The sequence below is a fragment of the Hypanus sabinus genome, chromosome 31 (genome assembly GCF_030144855.1).
Source record: "Hypanus sabinus isolate sHypSab1 chromosome 31, sHypSab1.hap1, whole genome shotgun sequence".
Lineage (NCBI taxonomy): Eukaryota > Metazoa > Chordata > Chondrichthyes > Myliobatiformes > Dasyatidae > Hypanus > Hypanus sabinus.
Window position 1 is genome coordinate 26,170,672 of NC_082736.1, and position 20,124 is coordinate 26,190,795.

Consider the following 20,124-nt stretch of genomic DNA (forward strand, 5'->3'; position numbering starts at 1 on the left):
GAATGTCTGCCCCAGGAAGTGGGAGAGACAAATTCACAAACAATGAATTGGCACTTTGGACAGTTACTCGGATAGGAAAGGTGAGGGGACTCGGCCAAATACAGACACATGGGATTCGATGGATAGGATTCTCTGTCAGCATGGAGGAGATGGGCCGCATGGCCTATTTTCCTGCTAAATAGTTGCAGGAGTGGGGCAACGCGAAGGAGAAGGGGAAGAAGGCAGGGAGTACAGGAGGAGGGCATATATGTGGCAGGGAAAGAGGGGGGATGTGGGGTAGGGGAGGTAGGAAAATAGAGAGGAAGAAAGAGTTCGGACAGAGGGACATTGGAACACGTGAGACAAAAGAAAGAGAAGTAGGGAGGGGAGGAGGGAAATTGAGAGGGGAAAGGTTTCCCCTCGTGCGGAGGAGACAGAGGAGGGACCTTGTAGTGGAGTATAAATTCGTTCAGAGATAAAGTGAATTGTCTCAGTCCCTTTTTCTCCCCTGATCACAAGGGTTTCCAAGAGAGGGCGTAGGTTTAAAGATTGGCGCGATCTGTCACAGGTAGGACGGAATCACACAGTGAAATGCGGCTTTGGCCGTCAAATCAGATCAGAGACGGTTCTGCTGGGTCTGGCTGCCAGAGCCGTCACGTTCCGGGCGCCAACATAACCTGCCCACAATTTACTAACCCGAACGTTGCTCCGAGGAAACCCACGCGGTCACGGTGAGAACGTACAAAATCCTTTCGGGAACCGATCACGGATCGCCGTGATGGCATTTTATTCTCCGTCCCCTGGTCACCTGCTAACGGACACGTTACTGTGATGCCCCAAAACGTTTGCTTCCCATACCGGGAGTCGAACCCGGGCCGCCTGGGTGAAAACCAGGAATCCTAACCGCTAGACCATATGGGAGACGCTGAAACACAATAGCGGGGTACTTCGAAGGGACTTGAGAAGCAACTTTTTCATACAGAGGATGTTGTGTAAGTAAAACCAGCTGGGTACAATAACAATGTTTAAACGGATAGGAGAGGCTTCGAGGGAGACAGGCCGAAGACAGGCAAAAGCAACTACTTCAGATCGAGAAATGGGTCGGATCCAACAAGATGGACCGAATAGCCTGTTCCCGTGTTTTCTGGGACTGTCTTCCTGCGTTATCCTCAAATACTCTGCATTTCACTCACCGTCTCCGGCTCACCTGGCTCCCTCTGCCTCCCTCATCCTTCATACTCTGTCACGCTTCGAAGAAACAAGCACTTCGGCCCCCTAAATCGATACTAACCATCACTCAACCACTTCAAACCAGCAGATCACGGGATTCTTGGACTCCGTCTGCGCTTCTCGCTGCCCCGGGAAAGCGGACCACATAATCAAAAATCCCTCCTGTCCCGGACACTCTCCCTCCTCCCCTTTCCTACCGGGCAGGAGATACAGAGGCCTGAAAGAACGTTAGTGAATACAGCGAGTTCCACCGATTCCCCGCAGGAACACGCGCTGTTCCGAGTCCATCAGCTGTCGGCGACCTTCCGGAGCTGCTCCGTGATCTGCTGAGTTCCTCCGGAATTTCATGTGTTACTCTACGTACGTTGCCCAGCTTGATGTTAACCCCTTGACCCGGACCCTCCCCAACCCTCCACAGACACGGCACCCGCAGGTGAAGGTCTGCGCGGCAGAGCCGGAGGATGCGGGTGACTGCTGCCGGCCAGAGCGGAGGGGTCGTCCGACGCCCCTGTGAATGCGCGCTCTCCTGCGGTAGTCCTCCTCCTCCTCTCCGCTCTGAAAGGGACGTACGACTCTTCCGAAGCTGGCCCCTCTGGTCCTAAACTCCTCCGCGGGGTGAATATTGGCAGGCTTCTCCTCCATCGGGCTGGGTGAGACGAGAACTGGGGGTGTTAGGTTAAGGGTGAAAGGTGAACTACTTGAAGGATTAGTTCTTCTCTCGTGGGATGGAGATGAGAGGGGTTCTGGTGGATGCAGGTTCAATTGTAACATTTAAGAGAAATTTCAATGGGTAAAAAGTGTTACTGTTGCAGGTAGATGGCGCTAGGCAGAACACCAGGCTGCCACTGACTAAATGGGCCGAAGAGCCTGTTTCTGTGCTGCAGCGCTCTATAACTGGTTGCGGGGCGGAACCCGGCCGCTTGGGTAGCGTCAGGAGAGTCAAAGAGGAATGGTCGACCTCTCCTGTCCCCGCACCTCCTGCATTCACAGACGCTGCGCGACCCCCTGGCTGCCTTGGCTCCTTTTGCATCTGCAGTCCCTCATGCCCTATACCATTAAACCCCGGGTCGGTGTAGCTGCGTTACTGTGTCGCCCGAAAACGTTTGCTTCCCACACTAGGAGTCGAACCCGGGACGCCTGGGTGTCACTGTTGTCAAAACCAGCATCGGCCTTGACCTTTCCGCGTCAATATAGTGCGTTACACCGATTGCCCTCCGGAACACGCACTATTCCATCTACATCAGCTGTCCGCCACCTTCCGGAGATGCTCCGTGATCTGTTGAGTTCCCCCGGCATTTTCTGTCTTCGCCTGACACCTTCCCCCGTCCACCGCGCACACAGCAGCCGCCGGTGAGGATCTGCGCGGAGACAGAGACCGCTAACGGTGGCAGCCTGACGACCAACGCGCGGCCTCCTGTGAAATTCCACCTCATCTCTCTCCACAGGTAACCTACTTCTATTCTGAATGTGGGCCCTTTGGCCTTAGACTCTCCCACCGGGTGGGAGAGAACTAGTGGTCTTAGGTGAAGGGTGAAAGGTGAAATATTTAAGGAGTAACCTGAGGGGCAGGATGCTCACTCGAGGTGTGGTGAGAGAGTGGGAGCGAGCTGTAAGCCGACCTGATGGATGGAAGAAAACTGTGGATGCCAAATCATTGGGTTATTTAAGGCAAAGGCTGAGATTAGAGATAGGGAGCCGTCAATCAGTAGTACGGCCGGAGCTAGCAGCTGAGCCACACGTGAAGACCAAAGGTTGGGCTTGGTTGTCAGGGGCTGTTAGAGACGCGCGCCATTCGGAGACCTGTATAGGTAGTGGGAGCTTATCCCCGCTCCCAGCTCCGGCTATGACAGCGCTAAGGACCAAGGATGAAAGATTCCTGATTAGTCAGGTCATGAAGGGGTACGTGACGAAAGCAGGAGATTTGGGGTGAGAGGGGAAATGGATCAGCTCTGATGAAATGGCGGGGCCGACTCGATGGACAAATGGTCTAATTCTCCGATACCACATGGGCTTATGGAAGCGGCGGAGGCAAATTCCCGGGCAACACTGAAAAGGCCCGTTGGACAGATACTCGGATAGGAAAGGTGAGGGCTCTCGGCCAAATACAGACACACATAGGATTGGGGTGGATAGGATTCTTTGTCAGCATGAATGAGTTGGGCCGCATGGCCTATTTTCCTGATAGAAAGCTCCGGAGTGGCAGCAACGGGAATGGGAGGAGGAACTATGGAAGGGAGGAGGATATGGAACAGGGAGAGAAACGGATGGGATTCCGGAGGTAGGGAAATAGAGAGGGCGGGGGCGGGGGGGGGAAAGTTTGGTCAGGGAGACAATGGGAAAGGGAGATAGAATGGACGAGGGTGGAGGAGAAGCAAGAGAGGTGGGGAGGGGAGGTGGGTAATTGAGTGGGGAAAGTTTTCCCCTCGAGCGGAGGAGACAGAGGAGGGACCTTATAGAGGTTTATAAATTCGTTCATAGATAAAGTGAATTGTCTCAGTCCCTTTTTCTCCCCCGATCAGGAGGGTTTCCAAGAGGAAAGGTTTAAAGATTGGCGGGATCTGTCACACGTAGGTCGAATCAGGCAGTGAAATGCAGCTTTGGCCGTCAAATCAGAGCAGAGACGATTCTGCTGGGCCTGGCTGCCAGAGCCGTCACGTTCCGGGCGCCCACAAGCTGCCCACAATTTACTAACCCGAACGTTGCTCCGAGGAAACGCACGCGGTCACGGCGAGAACGTACAAACTCCTTTCGGGGATCGAACCCGGGTCGCAGTGATGGCATTTTATTCTCCGTTCCCCGGTCACCTGGCTTGCTTCTCTCTCTCTGCCCCTCCTGTTGCTGACGGTCACGCTACCGTGTCGCCCCAAAACGTTTGCTTCCCACACCGGGAGTCGAACCCGTGCCGCCTGGGTGAAAACCAGGAATCCTAACCGCTAGACCATATGGGAGACGATGAACGATGATTGTGCAGATCTGAGAGGCAACTTATTCATACAGAGGGCGGTGTGTAGACATGAAAGGCTGTGTCCAATGATGACGCTTAAAACACATTTGGACGTGGATCGGAAAGGTTTCGAGGGAGACAAGCCAAAGCCAGGCAAAAGCAACTACTTCAGACAGACAACTTGCGCCGATCACACAAATTGGACCCAAGGGCCTGTTCCCGTGTCCTCTGGCTCTGTCTTAACGCTTTTTCCTCAGTTACTCTGCATTTCACTCACCGTCTCCGGGTCACCCGGCTCCCTCTGGGTCTCTTATCCTTCAATCATTGAGGAAGTAGGCATTCGGCCCTCCAAATCGATACTAACCATCACTTTACCAGTCCAATCCAGCACATCACGGAATCCAGGCTCCCCTCCACGAACTCCGTTTGCGCTTCGCGCTGCCCCGGGAAAGAGAGTCTGAAAGTTGATAGCGGGGATAGATCGAAGGGAGTAAACGGGCCAAAGGGCCTGGTTCTCTGATACTGTGCTCGATAACTGGATGCAGGATTCCAGCAGATTAGGTAGCGCCAGTAGAATCAAATACGAATGGTCGACGTTTCGGTTTCCTGAACCTCCTGCCTCCGCAGAAGCTGCTCGACGTTTCTTTCTTTCGTCTGCAGTTCATTCTGAACTTTCCGGGCAGGGAACCCGGGTCGCTGGAATGGCGTTCGGCTGCGCTGATCGGCGCGATACCGTGACGCCTTAAAATGTTTGCTTCCCACACCGGGAGTCGAACCCGGGCCGCCTGGGTGAAAACCAGGAATCCTAACCGCTAGACCATATGGGAGACGCTGAAGGACGATAGCGGGGGTACTTCGACGCGATTTGTTCACCCTTCAAGCGTTAAGCAGGCCATTTGGCCCTCGGAGTCGATACTAACCATCACTTTACCAGTCCCAGCACATCACGGAAACCAGACTCCCCTCCACGAACTCCGTTTTTACTTCTCGCTGCCCCGGGAAAGTGGGCATCAGAATCAAAGATCCCTCCTGTCCCGGGCATTCTCCCTTCTCTGACGAATAACGCGCCGCCTCCTGTGAAATTCCACCTCGTCTCTCTCTACAGGTTACGCACTTGTATTTTTTTTTTGTAATTTATTTTTATTGAAGTTCATCATCAAACATCTCAGATTTCAGATACTATAGATATATATCATATAGTCATATTTGCCACAAATCTCCACATGATATTTATCTGAGGTATACACTTATAGAAAAGAGAGGAAAGAAATAAAGAAATAAAGGAGAAAACTATGTACAAGTAGGGAGTGATCTTTTTTTTACAACATATTCATTGATTTGTGAGAATAAAATCAGACCTATGAGGTGTTATGTAGATAAACCATTTTCCAAGTATGTATTAAATTGTACCAACTTATGATTAACAAATAATGTTCTCTTCTCTATTCCGTACATGTCCATTGTAATTTCCATCCATGCGTTTAAAGTTGGGTTTTCCTATGATAACCATTTCCTGGTAAGAGTCTTTTTGCCAGCCACCAACAGGATATTTATTAAATAATTATCTCTTTTCAACCATTCTTGTGCTATGTACTCAAGATATATGGTCTTACTCTCTAAGGGTATTTCACATTTAAAGATGTTTTGTAGGGAATTGTGCATCCCCCTCCAATAGTCTTTGATAATGGGGCATTCCCAGAAAATATGATAATAGCTTGCAGTTTGATTTCCACAATTTCTCCAGCAAACAGGGAGGTTACTATCATAATGGGTTTCTGAAAGGGTGTAATAAAATATCTTAACAAGTTTTTCCATCCAAACTCCCTCCATTTCTGTGAATTGATACACTTCCATTGATACCTCCATATTATTGTCCATTTTTCCTCAGCTATAATTATCGCTCCTTCCTTCTCCCATTTTGTTTTAATGTATGAAGTCGAATGTGTTTTAAGATTTGACAAACCCTTATACAGGCTTGAAATGATTCTCCTACCGTTATCTGAATTATATGCTTTTCTAAATAGCTCTATCAAACATGCACTTGCCTTGGTTACATTTTAACCCCCTATTAATATACTGTCACATCTGTAAATACCGATAAAAGTCTTGTTTTTCTATTAAATGTTTCTCTTTAAGCATTTCAAAACTGAACAGTGTTCCTTCTTTCATGATATTACAAAGAACTGTTATTCCTTTAGCCGTCCAGTCCTTAAATCTAGCATCCAGTTAATTCGGCGTAAAATCCGAGTCATATGCACACCATTTAAGAATTGAAATATCTCCTTTAGTTTATATTCTTTTATAATAGTTTTCCATGTTTTGAGTGTCCGTTTCACCCACGGGTTATCAATGGTATTTATGTAACTTTGTAGGTTGTTATCAGCCAAAATTGGCTGCATGGGGATGGAAAGTACCCTGACTTCAATGTTTTTCCATTGAGCGTCAACTGTGCTGCAAAATAATAATATCTAAGGGGAGGTAGGCCCCATCCCCTCTTTTCCTTGGCTAATTGCAAAGTTTTGAGACGACCTCTAGGCCTTTTAACTTGCCGTATATATCTCGATAACATCTACTTCCATTCATTGAATTGATTTTGGCTAATCTCTATTGGTAGGGTCTGAAAGAGATATAACAGTCTGGGCAGTATATTCATTTTAAGGGATTCAGTCCTTGAACCGAGAATAAAAAAAAGGAACCTGGTTCCACCTTGTTAGAACTTCCTTAATTTTTTTTTATATAGGCGAATAATTGCATTCTGATAATTTTGCCAAACATTTTGGCATAATGATTCCCAAATATTTGAAAGACTCTGTTTGCCATGCCCAGGGGCATCTGCTTTCAATTTCTCTTGGTGGGCTGCAGTTATATGAAAGTAATTGGCTTATATCTATGCTGATCTTGTATCCTGATAATTGACCATGTTGTTCAAATGATTGCATAATTTAGGTAAAGAGTATATTGGTCGCCCGAGAGAGATCAAAATGTCATCCGCGTAACCGGCCAAATGATGCTCTGTCCCTTTAATAGTGAATTCCCCCCCCCCCCCGATATCTTCATTTGTCTGACGTATTGAGCTAATCGTTCCAGATATAACGCGAAGAGTAGCGGTGACCATGCACAGCCCTGTCTCGTGCCCCTTTCTAGAGTAAGACTATCCGATAAATATCCATTGATTTTAATCCTAGCAGCAGGATTGTCATACGGTGCCTGTATAGTTTTAATAATTGTGTACGTGCTTCGATTCTGAATGTGGGCACATTGGCCTTAGACTCTCCCACGGGGTGAGCACTGGCGGGCTTTCGCCCCTCGGGCTGGGTGAAACGGGAACTGGTGGCCTTATGTGAAGGGTGAAATGTGAAATACTTAAAGGGGGAACCTGAGGGGGAGGTTGCTCACTCACAGTGTGGTGAGAGTGGAAAGCGGATCCGGTGGTTGCGCGTTGAATTGTAATATTTAAGTAAAATTTGAACATGTGCACGGCGCGTTGTGTTACCGGTGCAGGTAGATGGGACTAGGTAAAACACCATGCTGCCATGGATTAAACGGGCCGAAAGCCCTGCTTCTGTGTTGCTGTGCTGGGATAATGGGATAATGGGAGCGTCAGTAGAGTCGAGCAAACACCGGTGGGATCCTCACCGCGAAACGACACGGGAGATGATGAATGACGAGATAGAAGGGCTGTGGAGGCCAAGACATTGGGTGAATTTAAGGCAGAGGCTGATAGATTCTTGATTGGTCAGGGCTTAAAGGGATGAGAGGGAAAATGGATCAGTCATGATGAAATGGCGGAGCCGAACGGCCTAATTCGGCTCCTATGTCTCATGACCTTATGGTCTTGTGGAATTGCTGCCCGAGGAAGTGGTAGAGGCGGATACACAAACAACTTTAGGACAGGTACACGGATTGGAATGGTGAGGGGGTCTGGGCCAAATGCAGACACACGGGATTCGAGTGGATAGCATTCTTTGTCAGCACGGGTGAGATGGGCCGCATGGCCTATTGTTCCTGCTATGTACCGGAACAACGGGAAGGGGAGGGGGAAAGAGGGAAAGGTGAGGATACGGGGCAGGGAGAGAGGGGAATGGGGTAGGCGTGGTAGGGAAATAGAGAAGGCGGGAGGAATTTGGGAAGTGAGAGATGGGAAGGGGAGGCAGTGGGGGAGAAGAGAAGGGTGGGGTGAAGGGCGGAGAACGGTGGGATGGTTGATTATTTGGGAGAGGGGTAATTAGTTTGAGAAAGAGTAGAGGGAGGGGTGGAGGAGTGGGGTGGAAATGGAAGAGGGGAGCTGAGTTGGGGAAGGGGACGGGGTCAAACGCAAAGTACGGAGAGGGGCCATGAGTTGGGGAAGGGGACGGGGTCTCCAGAATACGTAGGTTGGGATGATGGCAAAGGCTGGTGGAGGCAGAGTGAGTTACGAGGAGGTCGGGGTGCGCGGTGGGCGGGGTGAGTGTGCACTTTTAGCCGTGCTGGTCAGGAAGGTGATGGCGAAGAACTAGAAGGGAGTCTAGTGTGGGTTGTGTATGAGAGATAAATGGACACACAGTCCCGGGTCTCATACCCGCACTGTTCTCTACCCCCTGATCCTTCAGAGTATTGAAAGGACTAGATAGAGTGAACATGGAGTGGACGTTTCCAATAGTGGGGGAGTCTAGGACCAGCGGACACAGATAGAGTGGATGTGCAGAGGATGTTTCCTATAGTGGGGGAGTCTAGGACCAGAGGACACAGATGGAGTGGATGTGGAGAGGATGTTTCCTATAGTGGGGGAGTCTAGAACCAGCGGACACAGATAGAGTGGATGTGGAGAGGATGTTTCCTATAGTGGGGGAGTCTAGGACCATTGGGCACAGATAGAGTGGATGTGGAGAGGATGTTTCCTATAGTGGGGGAGTCTAGAACCAGCGGACACAGATAGTGTGGATGTGGAGAGGATGTTTCCTATAGTGGGGGAGTCTAGGACCAGCGGACACAGATAGAGTGGATGTGCAGAGGATGTTTCCTATAGTGGGGGAGTCTAGGACCAGAGGACACAGATAGAGTAGGTGTGGAGAGGATGTTTCCTATAGTGGGGGAGTCTAGGACTAGCGGACACAGATAGAGTGGATGTGGAGAGGATGTTTCCTGTAGTGGGGGAGTCTAGGACCAGAGGACACAGATAGAGTGGATGTGGAGTGGATGTTTCCTGTAGTGGGGGAGTCTAGGACCAGAGGACACAAAAAGAGTGGATGTGGAGAGGATGTTTCCTGTAGTGGGGGAGTCTAGGACCAGAGGACACAAAAAGAGTGGATGTGGAGAGGATGTTTCCTATAGTGGGGGAGTCTAGGACCAGCGGACACAGATAGAGTGGATGTGGAGAGGATGTTTCCTGTAGTGGGGGGAGTCTAGGACCAGAGGACACAGATAGAGTGGATGTGGAGAGGATGTTTCCTGTAGTGGGGGAGACTAGGACCAGAGGACACAAAAAGAGTGGATGTGGAGAGGATGTTTCCTGTAGTGGGGGTCTAGGACCAGAGGACACAAAAAGAGTGGATGTGGAGAGGATGTTTCCTATAGTGGGGGAGTCTAGGACCAGAGGACACAGATAGAGTGGATGTGGAGAGGATGTTTCCTGTAGTGGGGGGAGTCTAGGACCAGAGGACACAGATAGAGTGGATGTGGAGAGGATGTTTCTTGTAGTGCGGGAGTCTGGGACCAGAGTGTTCAGACTCAGAATTTAGGAAGGAGATGAGGTGGAATTTCTTCAGCCAATGCTGGTGAATCTGTGGGATTCATTACCACAGTCGGCTGTTGATAGGTTCTTGAGTAGTGAGAGGAGTCGACGGTTACGGGGGAAAGCAGGAGAATGGGGTTCAGAGGGATAATAATTCAGCCATGATGAATGGCGGAGCAGACTCGATGGGCCGGACGGTCTGATTCTTTCCCTCTGTCTTACGATCTTAAAAGATTCAGAACATCCCAGCTCAGAATCCCTGTGAGGATGCGATTGATCTGGAGGGAGAGCGAACAACATTGGGCGTGTCACGGACTGATGCTCCGGAGTTGTAAGGAGAGGCTGGATCGTCCGGGGCTGTTTACCCTCTTGCGAGGAGACTGAGGGCAAACCGCACAGAGGTTGATCAGTTTGTTCATAGATAAAGCAAGTTGTCCTTTTCTCACCCCGTCTCGGGGGGTGGGGGGTTCCCACGGGAGGGCATAGGCTTGGGGACTGTCTTTATTTGAAGATCGAATCATACAGTGAAAAGCGTCATTGGCGCTGATACAAGAGTCGCCAATGTAGCCTGCCCACAATCTACTAACCCGAACGCCTTGGGAAGGTGGCTAAACCGGAGGAAACAGGTCGCCCGAAAACTTTTGCTTCCCACACCGGAGTCGAACCCGGGCCGCCTGGGTGAAAACCAGGAATCCTAACCGCTAGACTATGTGGGAGACGCTGAAAGCAGATAGCTTTCCTGCCTCGCCCCTCCCTGGAACTGGGTGAAACGGCATTTTCTGTGTTCTCTCTACCTGCACCTTCCCACGTCCACCCGCACACCGCAGCCACCGGGGAGGATCTGCGCGCCAGAGACGGAGAGCCCTGACGGTGAAAGCCGGATGATCAACGCGCGGCCTCCTGTGAAATTCCACCTCATCTCTCTGCAGGCAACGTACTTCAATTCTGAATGTGGGCCCTCAGGTCCTAGTCTCTCCCACGGGGTGAAAACCAGCAGGTTCCCCTCCCCCTCGGGCTGCGTGACAGGGGAACTAGTGGTCTTATGTTAAGGGTGAAATGTGAGGGGGTAGCTTCTCACTAACAGTGTGGTGAGAGTGTGGGAACGAGCTGCGAGCGGACCTGGCGGATGAACGATAAAGCGTAATGGTTAAGTAAAGTTAGGACAGGTGCATGGAGCGCTACGTTACCGGTGCAAGTAGATGAGACTAGATGGCACAAGAATGCCATTGATTAAACGGGCCGAAGGGCCTGATTCTCTGTTGCTGTGCTCTATAACTGGACAATGGGAGGATCCCAGCGGATTAAGTAGCGTCGGCAGAGTCAAAGGCGAATGGTCGACATTCCTCCACAGGCGCTGAACGACCCTCCGGACTTCGTTTCATCTGGAGCTCCTTTTGCACTTTCCCGGCAGGGAACCCGGGTCGCTGGAATGGCGTCCGGCTGCGCTGATCGGTGCGATACCGTGTCGCCTTAAAATGTTTGCTTCCCACACCGGGAGTCGAACCCGGGCCGCCTGGGTGAAAACCAGGAATCCTAACCGCTAGACCATATGGGAGACGCTGAAAGCCGATAAAAGACGGGGGGGGGGAGGGGAGGGGGGGATACTTCGAAGGGATTTGAGAGGCAACTTATTCATACAGAGGGCGGTGTGTAGACGTGAGAGGCTGTGTGAAATGACACTGATTAAAACACATTTGGACGTGGATCGGAAAGGTATCGAGGGAGACAAGCCCAAGCCAGGCAAAAGCAACTACTTCCGACAAACAACTTGCCCCGTGCCCACAAATTGGACCCAGGGGCCTGTTCCCGTGTCCTCCAGCTCTGTCTTTCCGCTTTTTCCTCAAATACTCTGCATTTCACTCACCGTCTCAGGCTCGCCCCGGCTTCCTCTGGGTCACTCACCCTTCAGTCTGAGTCAAGCATTGAGGAAGCAGGCCATTCGGCCCTCCGAGTAGATACTAACCATCACTCTACAATTCAAATCCAGCACATCACGGAAACCAGGCTCCGCTCCACGAACTCCGTTTTTACTTGCCTTTGCCCGGCAAAGCGGGCATCATAATGAAAGATCCCTCCTGCCCCGGACATTCTCGCTTCTCCACTTTCCCCATCGGGCAGAAGACACAGAAGCCTGAAACCAAGTCCCGTAAATCCATAATACATTGGAGCAGATCAGGCCATTCAGCCCATCGAGTCGAAGCAGACGTTACATCATGGCTAATTGTTTTCTCTCTCAAGTCCGTTCTCCGGCCTTCTCCCCGCACCCTTTGACACCCTCCCTTACTTACGAAGTACATATCAACCGTCGCTTTAAATAATAACTTCCCCAGTACAGTCAGCCGTGGCAATGAATTCCACAGATACTCTGTCGTCTGGCATATGTAACCCAGTGGTAATTGGTGTCATAACCAGCATCGGCCTTGACCTTTCCGCGTCAATATAGTGCGTTACACCGATTGCCCTCCGGAACACGCACTGTTCCATCTACATCAGCTGTCCGCCACCTTTCGGAGATGCTCCGTGATCTGCCGAGTTCCCCCGGCATTTTCTGTCTTTGCCTGACACCTTCCCCCGTCCACCGCGCACACAGCAGCCGCCGGTGAGGATCTGCGCGGAGACAGAGACCGCTAACGGTGACAGCCTGACGACCAACGCGCGGCCTCCTGTGAAATTCCACCTCATCTCTCTCCACAGGTAACCTACTTCTATTCTGAATGTGGGCCCTTTGGCCTTAGACTCTCCCACCGGGTGGGAGAGAACTAGTGGTCTTACGTGAAGGGTGAAAGGTGAAATATTTAAGGAGTAACCTGAGGGGCAGGATGCTCACTCGAGGTGTGGTGAGAGAGAGGGAGCGAGCTGTAAGCCGACCTGATGGATGGAAGATAAATTGTGATGTGTTACCGGTGGAAGCAGATGGGACTGGGCAAAGCACTAGGCTGCCATTGCTTAAACGGGCCGAAGCGCCCGGTTCTGTTCAACGGTGCTCTATAACGGGTGCTGGGAGGGTCCCAGCAGATTGGGTAGCGTCAGGCGACTGAATGGGAAATCGGAGACGATTCGGATGCCGAACCTCCTGCCTCCACAGACGCTGCACGACCCTCTGTACCCTGTTTCTTTATTGCATCTGCAGTTCCCGGGTATACAACCCGGGTCTCTCATCCTTCAGTCTCAGGCATGCATTGAGGAAGCAGGCCATTCGGCCCTCCTAGTTGCTACTAACCATCACTGTACCAGTCCAATCCAGCAACACGGAAACCAGGTTCCCCTCCATGAACACCGTTTGCACTTCTGGCTGCCCCGGGAAACCGGACATCAGAATCAAAGATCCCTCCTGCCCCGGACATTCTCCATTCTTCCCTTTTCCATCGGGCAGAAGATACAAAAGACCGGGAATCTTAACCGCTGGACCATATGCGAGAGGCTGAAAGACGATAGCGGGGATACATCGAAGGGAGTAAACGGGCCGAAGGGCCTGGTTCTGTGTTGCTGTGCCCCATAACTGGATGCTGGCAGGATCCCAGCGGATCAGGTGGCGCCAGTAGAGACAGATGCGAATGGTCGACGTTTCGGTTTCCGGAACCTCCTGCCTCCGCAGACGCTGCTCGACGTTTCTCTCTTTGCTCTGCAGTTCATTCTGAACTTTCCAGGCAGGGAACCCGGGTCGCTGGAATGGCGTTCGGCTGCGCTGAACGGCGCGTTAAAACGTTTGCTTCCCACACCGGGAGTCGAACCCGGGCCGCCTGGGTGAAAACCAGGAATCCTAACCGCTAGACCATATGGGAGACGCTGAAAGGAAACTGTGGATGCCAAGTCATTGGGTTATGTCAGAAACACACTGAGTCTCAGCAATTTGCAGAACGGTAAACTTTATTTTTCGAGTCTGCAGAGTCGGACCCAACCAGCTCCTGCTAGATTGAGTGCCGAATTACACTTTGCACAGTTTTTTTATACCCTACTTGTTTACGACTTTGTGAGTTGCACCCATGTGAGGTGCAGACATTCTTCCTTAATCTCATTACAAAATTACAAATGTGATTACCCTTTGGCCCACTTATCAGCCTCAGCGCATTTTGACCGTTATTGTTCAACCGTTAAGCATGTCTTCCCGTTACCCGTATCGCTTCTTTAATCAGCAAGCTATTGTTTCATCCTCATTTTGCAAATTGGTTTATACGTTGCCCTGCAAGTTGCTTTGCACGCTCTTTCTGTGTCAGCACATTCTAAATGGACTCCTTAAGTACCGTCTTTAATTTAATCATTTCTCTCAATCCACCCTTTTTCTTTTTAGAATGTACTATCAGTTGGGCTTTTGCCACGGGTTTACATAGGCTTCTTCCTCTAGCTCTATTTCCCTTTGTAGGAGTACCTGAACAGGATCAGCTGGGGCCCCTGGTTGCATGACTTGTCTTGCCACCCGAGCTACTAGCTCCCGCAAGCAGTGGATCAGACATGGTAGCAGAAGGAGGACCATCAATCCCCCTCCTATAACCCCTAAAGCGGTTCGCCACCAGCCTCCTTTCAACCATCCGTCCAGCCAGTCCCAATACCCCAGCGGCTTCCAGGTCTGTACCGGCACGTGGGCCAGTTTCCTTATTTTATCTGATATTTTTTGAACCACCTTTCCGTTGTCATCTATCTTTAAGCAGCAGTTGGTTAGATTAAACTTTCCACATACTCCTCCTTCAGCGCTTCTCAACAATAGCAGTATATACATTACAGTCCCAAAGTTCATTCTGTCCGTCTTTTGAGCTTTAGCACCATCGGGTCTTCTCCCTGGACGCAAGTCCATTCTGCACCTTCTTCGGGCTTTACGGGTCCCTTGATTCTCGCGGCGTGGGTCCACCCTTTTTCTTTTGTCCTTACTGCGGCTTCGGTGGTCAGTAGCACCTGGAATGGGCCTTCCCACTGCGGCTGTAACTTCTCTGGCTTCCAAGTCTTAATCAGGATCCAGTCACCGGGCTGAGTTCGGTGGAGTGCGAAGTCCAGAGGTGGGGTTTGTGCGAGTAACCCCTTCCTGCGCAATTCTGCAAAAGAACGAGACAGTGCCTGTAAATAGTCCCTTACAAAGACATCTCCCCCTTGCAGGGAAGGATAGCCCTCCACCTTGTTCCAATATGGAAGGCCAAACAACATTTCATAAGGGGATACTCCTATATCTTTTCGAGGAGCCGTGCGGATTCTTAGTAGGGCCAGGGGTAGACACTTGGTCCAGGGTAGCTTGGTTTCCATCATTAGTTTTGTTAATTGCGTCTTCAAAGTACTGTTCATCCTCTCAACTCTTCCTGAGCTCTGAGGGTGCCAGGGGGTGTGCAGCTTCCACTGGATTCCTAAGGCGTCACAGATTAGCTGGTGTGTTTTTGAGGCAAAGTGTGTTCCCCTATCTGAATCAATAGACCCCATTATTCCATATCTCGGGACTATATTTTCTAATAGGATCCGTGCCACTGTAGGGGCGTCCGCTTTAGTGGTTGGGAATGCTTCCACCCACCGAGTGAAGTGATCCACAATTACTAACAGGTACTTCCATCTCTGAACTTGTGGTAGTTCGGTAAAGTCTATTTGGATCCGATGGAACGGTCGGACGGCTAGTGTTTGTCCCCCCTTATGGGTGGCACGCATCATTTTCTTGTTTACCTTTTGGCAGGTGTAACAGCCCCACACCTCCTGTTGAGCTAGTGTGAATATCCCTTTACAAACATAGTCCCTTAGGATAGTGTCGCACATAGCTTGCACTCCCCAATGGCTTTGTTGGTGTAGTTGTTGCAGTATATGACGAGTTACTTCCTTATTCAGTACTTGCCGTCCGTCGGGGGTCTTCCACTCGCCTTCTGATGTTTGTCGGGCTCCCAGCTGGCTCATAGCGTCTATTTCTACTTGGGTGAAGACTGGTAGTTTGTTAAGCCCTTCCCTTATTGGTATCAGGGTTAGAAGTCGGACCGTTTTTTCCATTGCTGCCCGTTTGGCTTCTTCATCTGCGAGCCGGTTTCCTATTGCTTCCGGGGCTGTTCCTCGTTGATGTCCTGGAACGTGAACCACTGCAATTTCTTGAGGTAATGTTAGGGCTTCCAGAGTCATGCTTATCATTTGTTCGTGAGCTAATTCCCTTCCCCTGGCTGTTATCAACCCCCGTTCTTTCCAAATCTTTCCGAAGGTGTGTACCACTCCATAGGCATACTTAGAATCGGTGTATATAGTGCCTATTTTGTTTCTTAACAGTTGCAGTCCCCTCTGCAAGGCATATAGTTCACAAGACTGGGCTGACCAATTACCCGGGAGCCGGCCGGACTCCACCGTCTCCCTAGTCCTCCCGTTTATAATAGCATATCCACTGTGTCGTACCCCATTGATGCATCTGGAGGAGCCGTCGATATATAGTTCCTCGCCTTCAATTAGGGGAACTTCTTGTAGATCTTCCCTACTTTTTGTCTGAAGGTCTGTTAGCTCCACGCAGTTATGCTCGGTTTCCTCCCCTGTTGATTCCCCGTATAAGAACTGTGCCGGGTTACAACTATTGTTCTTTTCAAAGCTTAAATCATCCCCGACCATCAGAATGGTTTCGTATTTCAGTATGCGAGAGTCCGTCAACCACCGCTGAGCTTTTTGGGCTAAGAGGGTGCTAACGGAGTGCGGGGTATACACCGTCATTCTTCCCCCAAAGGTTAATTTCCGTGTTTCTTCTACTAGTACGGCTGCTGCCGCTACGGCTTGTATGCACGTCGGCCATCCCCGGGATACCGGGTCTAACATTTTTGATAAAAAGGCCACAGGTTGCCGCTTTTCTCCTTTTTCTTGGGTTAGTACTCCTAACGCAGTTCCTTCATTGTTTGTTGCATACAGCTGAAAGGGCTTTTCCAGTGCTGGCAGTGTTAATACCGGGGCCCGAATTAGTTGCCCTTTTATTTTCCTGAACTTCTGTTCTTCTTCTTCAATTCGTATGAATTGTTCCCCTACTGCCGAATTAGGGTCCACCCCCGCATACTGTTGCACATTTTTCCGCACCCTATCGAGGAAGTCGGTTGGGCTCTCATCTTTCCCTTGGTGGTTTCCAAACGCCTTGGCAAAGTTGTGACCTTTTGGCACAGCCTCCCTTATTCCCTTAATGATGTACTCTCGCCACTGTCGCATATTGCGTCTTCCCTCTTCTGCTTGTTTGTCCCACTGTGGGTCGTTTACTGGAAATTTCCGGTCCCCCGGTAACTCATTCGGCTGTTCCCTTCCCCAAATTGATATTGCAGCTTGTCGTATCATTTGCCTCTCTTGTGCAGAAAATAGCGTTCCCATAATCGCATGCATTTCTTCCCAAGTGTAAACATTAGGTCCTAAGAATTGATCCAACTGTTCTGCCAGTCCCATTGGATCTTCTAATAAAGTTTTCATATCTTTCTTAAATCCTCGTACTTCGGTACTTGTCAGAGGGACGTTTACAAATCCTGTCCCTCCTCGTGCTCCTCCCATTGGAACCTCTCGAAGGGGATACATCGATACCTCTTCCCTTTTTGATTCGTCCTTCTTTTTCTTATCTGCTCCTGTCACACTCCTTGTTTCGATCCTTGCCTTTGCTTTTTCCCTAACATCCCTCTCTTCCCTCTCCGGGTCTATTTCTTCTGTTTTTTCACTTTCTTCACGTCCTCCCTCTGCTCCCGCAAGGGGCGCAGAAGGCTGGACATAGGGAGGGGGTAAATGATCGAGTGGGTCCCACTTCCGCTCCCCTTTAATGCCCAATTTAAAACTCTTTGTTGTTACTCCTGGCCAGGGAGCCCAACAAAAAGCATAAGCAATTTCTTCCGGTTTTACATTTGGTTTTGAATTAACGTAAATGTTTAAGGCTTGTCGTACCCAATCCTCCTCAGACCCAAGCCGCGGCCACCAGACCGCAGGTTTTTCTATCGGCTGTTTCGACCAAATTAAACAGTACTGTATCATTTTTTTTCTTTTGTTTCCCTTTTAGTCTTCCACATCCCCAATTCTCAAACATTCTGCCCAGGGGGCTATCAGGAGGAACCCCCGGGTATGGTCCCGGTCTTTCCGTTTCCTCTTTCTTTTTAGAGCCACCCCCTCCCATCTTATTCCGCTCTTACTTAATCCCGCACCCTTCTACTGCAACAGTAGGCACTTTACCCGGTGCGTCCCAAGGACTTTTATCAGGAGGACCCCCGGGTAGCTATCCCGGTCTTCTCCGTCCTTACTTATTCCCGCACCCTTCTACTATAATAGTAGGCACTTACCCGGTGCGTCCTGGGGACTTCCAGTACCAGGTACTGTCCCCTTCTCCCCGTTTACCGCTCTGCGCTGTCCGGATATCACTCGCTCAAGCCGCGCCGGAGCGACGAGCAAGGAGTCAGGGACCGCCAAACTCGGCGGGGTGCACCGTCTCCGATGTCCTTCCTCGTGTCCACCGCGGCCGGAGTGTGGATCCCGGACGAGCCCCCACGTTGTCAGAAACACACTGAGTCTCAGCAATTTGCAGAACGGTAAACTTTATTTTTCGAGTCTGCAGAGTCGGACCCAACCAGCTCCTGCTAGATTGAGTGCCGAATTACACTTTGCACAGTTTTTTATACCCTACTTGTTTACGACTTTGTGAGTTGCACCCATGTGAGGTGCAGACATTCTTCCTTAATCTCATTACAAAATTACAAATGTGATTACCCTTTGGCCCACTTATCAGCCTCAGCGCATTTTGACCGTTATTGTTCAACCGTTAAGCATGTCTTCCCGTTACCCGTATCGCTTCTTTAATCAGCAAGCTATTGTTTCATCCTCATTTTGCAAATTGGTTTATACGTTGCCCTGCAAGTTGTTTTGCACGCTCTTTCTGTGTCAGCACATTCTAAATGGACTCCTTAAGTACCGTCTTTAACTTAATCATTTCTCTCAGGTTATTTAAGGCAAAGGCTGAGATTAGTGAAAGGGAACCGTCGATCAGTAGAAACAGTTCGGCCGGAACTAGCAGCTAAACCACACGTGAAGGCCAAAGGTTGGGCTTGGTTGTCAGGGGCTGTTAGAGACGCGCGCCATTCGGAGACCTGTATAGGGAGCTTATCCCCGCTCCCAGCTCCGGCTATGACAGCGCTAAGGACCAAGGCTGAAAGATTCTTGATTAGTCAGGTCATGAAGGGGTACGTGACGAAAGCAGGAGATTTGGGGTGAGAGGGGAAATGGATCAGCTCTGGCGGGGCCGACTCGATGGACAAATGGTCTAATTCTCCGATATCACATGGGCTTATGGAAGCGGCGGAGGCAAATCCCCGGGCAACACTGAAAAGGCCCGTTGGACAGATACTCGGTTAGGAAAGGTGAGGGCTCTCGGCCAAATACAGACACACATAGGATTGGGTTGGATAGGATTCTTTGTCAGCATGAATGAGATGGGCCGCATGGCCTATTTTCTGATAGAAAGCTCCGGAGTGGCAGCAACGGGAATGGGAGGAGGAACTATGGAAGGGAGGAGGATATGGAACAGGGAGAGAGATGGACGGGATTCCGGAGGTAGGGAAATAGAGAGGGCGGGGGAGGGGGGAAAGAGTTTGGTCAGGGAGACAATGGGAAAGGGAGATAGAATGGACGAGGGTGGAGGAGAAGAAAGAGAGGTGGGGAGGGGAGGTGGGTAATTGAGAGGGGAAAGGTTTCCCCTCGAGCGGAGGAGACAGAGGAGGGACCTTATAGAGGTTTATAAATTCGTTCATAGATAGTGAATTGTCTCAGTCCCTTTTTCTCCCCCGATCAGGAGGGTTTCCAAGAGGAAAGGTTTAAAGATTGGCGGGATCTGTCACACGTAGGTCGAATCAGGCAGTGAAATGCAGCTTTGGCCGTCAAATCAGAGCAGAGACGATTCTGCTGGGCCTGGCTGCCAGAGCCGTCACGTTCCGGGCGCCCACAAGCTGCCCACAATTTACTAACCCGAACGTTGCTCAGAGGAAACGCACGCGGTCACGGCGAGAACGTACAAACTCCTTTCGGGGATCGAACCCGGGTCGCCGTGATGGCATTTTATTCTCCGTTCCCCGGTCACCTGGCTTGCTTCTCTCGCTCTGCCCCTCCTGTTGCCGACGGTCACGCTACCGTGTCGCCCCAGAACGTTTGCTTCCCACACCGGGAGTCGAACCCGGGCCGACTGTGTGATAACCTGGAATCCTAACCGCTAGAAACCATACGCGAGACGCTGAAACGCGATAGCGGAGATGCTTCAAGGGGATTTGAGGGGGACTTCTTCACAAAGAAGTTAGTGTAATTGCTGGGTCCAATAACAGGTTCCCTTACC

At 50.5% G+C, this 20,124-nt stretch overlaps 6 non-coding genes across 6 annotated transcripts; all 6 read right to left on the reverse strand.

The window, feature by feature from the left end:
- Positions 1 to 828: 828 nt before the first annotated feature.
- On the reverse strand, positions 829 to 900 carry trnae-uuc (transfer RNA glutamic acid (anticodon UUC)). The gene has a single exon. It is a non-coding gene; the product is annotated as a tRNA-Glu (tRNA).
- A 3,185-nt stretch (positions 901 to 4,085) lies between these two features.
- trnae-uuc (transfer RNA glutamic acid (anticodon UUC)) lies at positions 4,086 to 4,157 on the reverse strand. The gene has a single exon. It is a non-coding gene; the product is annotated as a tRNA-Glu (tRNA).
- A 751-nt stretch (positions 4,158 to 4,908) lies between these two features.
- On the reverse strand, positions 4,909 to 4,980 carry trnae-uuc (transfer RNA glutamic acid (anticodon UUC)). Its single transcript has one exon. It is a non-coding gene; the product is annotated as a tRNA-Glu (tRNA).
- Positions 4,981 to 10,508: 5,528 nt separating this feature from the next.
- trnae-uuc (transfer RNA glutamic acid (anticodon UUC)) lies at positions 10,509 to 10,579 on the reverse strand. Its single transcript has one exon. It is a non-coding gene; the product is annotated as a tRNA-Glu (tRNA).
- A 767-nt stretch (positions 10,580 to 11,346) lies between these two features.
- Positions 11,347 to 11,418, reverse strand: trnae-uuc (transfer RNA glutamic acid (anticodon UUC)). Its single transcript has one exon. It is a non-coding gene; the product is annotated as a tRNA-Glu (tRNA).
- Positions 11,419 to 13,573: 2,155 nt separating this feature from the next.
- Positions 13,574 to 13,645, reverse strand: trnae-uuc (transfer RNA glutamic acid (anticodon UUC)). The gene has a single exon. It is a non-coding gene; the product is annotated as a tRNA-Glu (tRNA).
- Between the last annotated feature and the right edge of the window lie 6,479 nt (positions 13,646 to 20,124).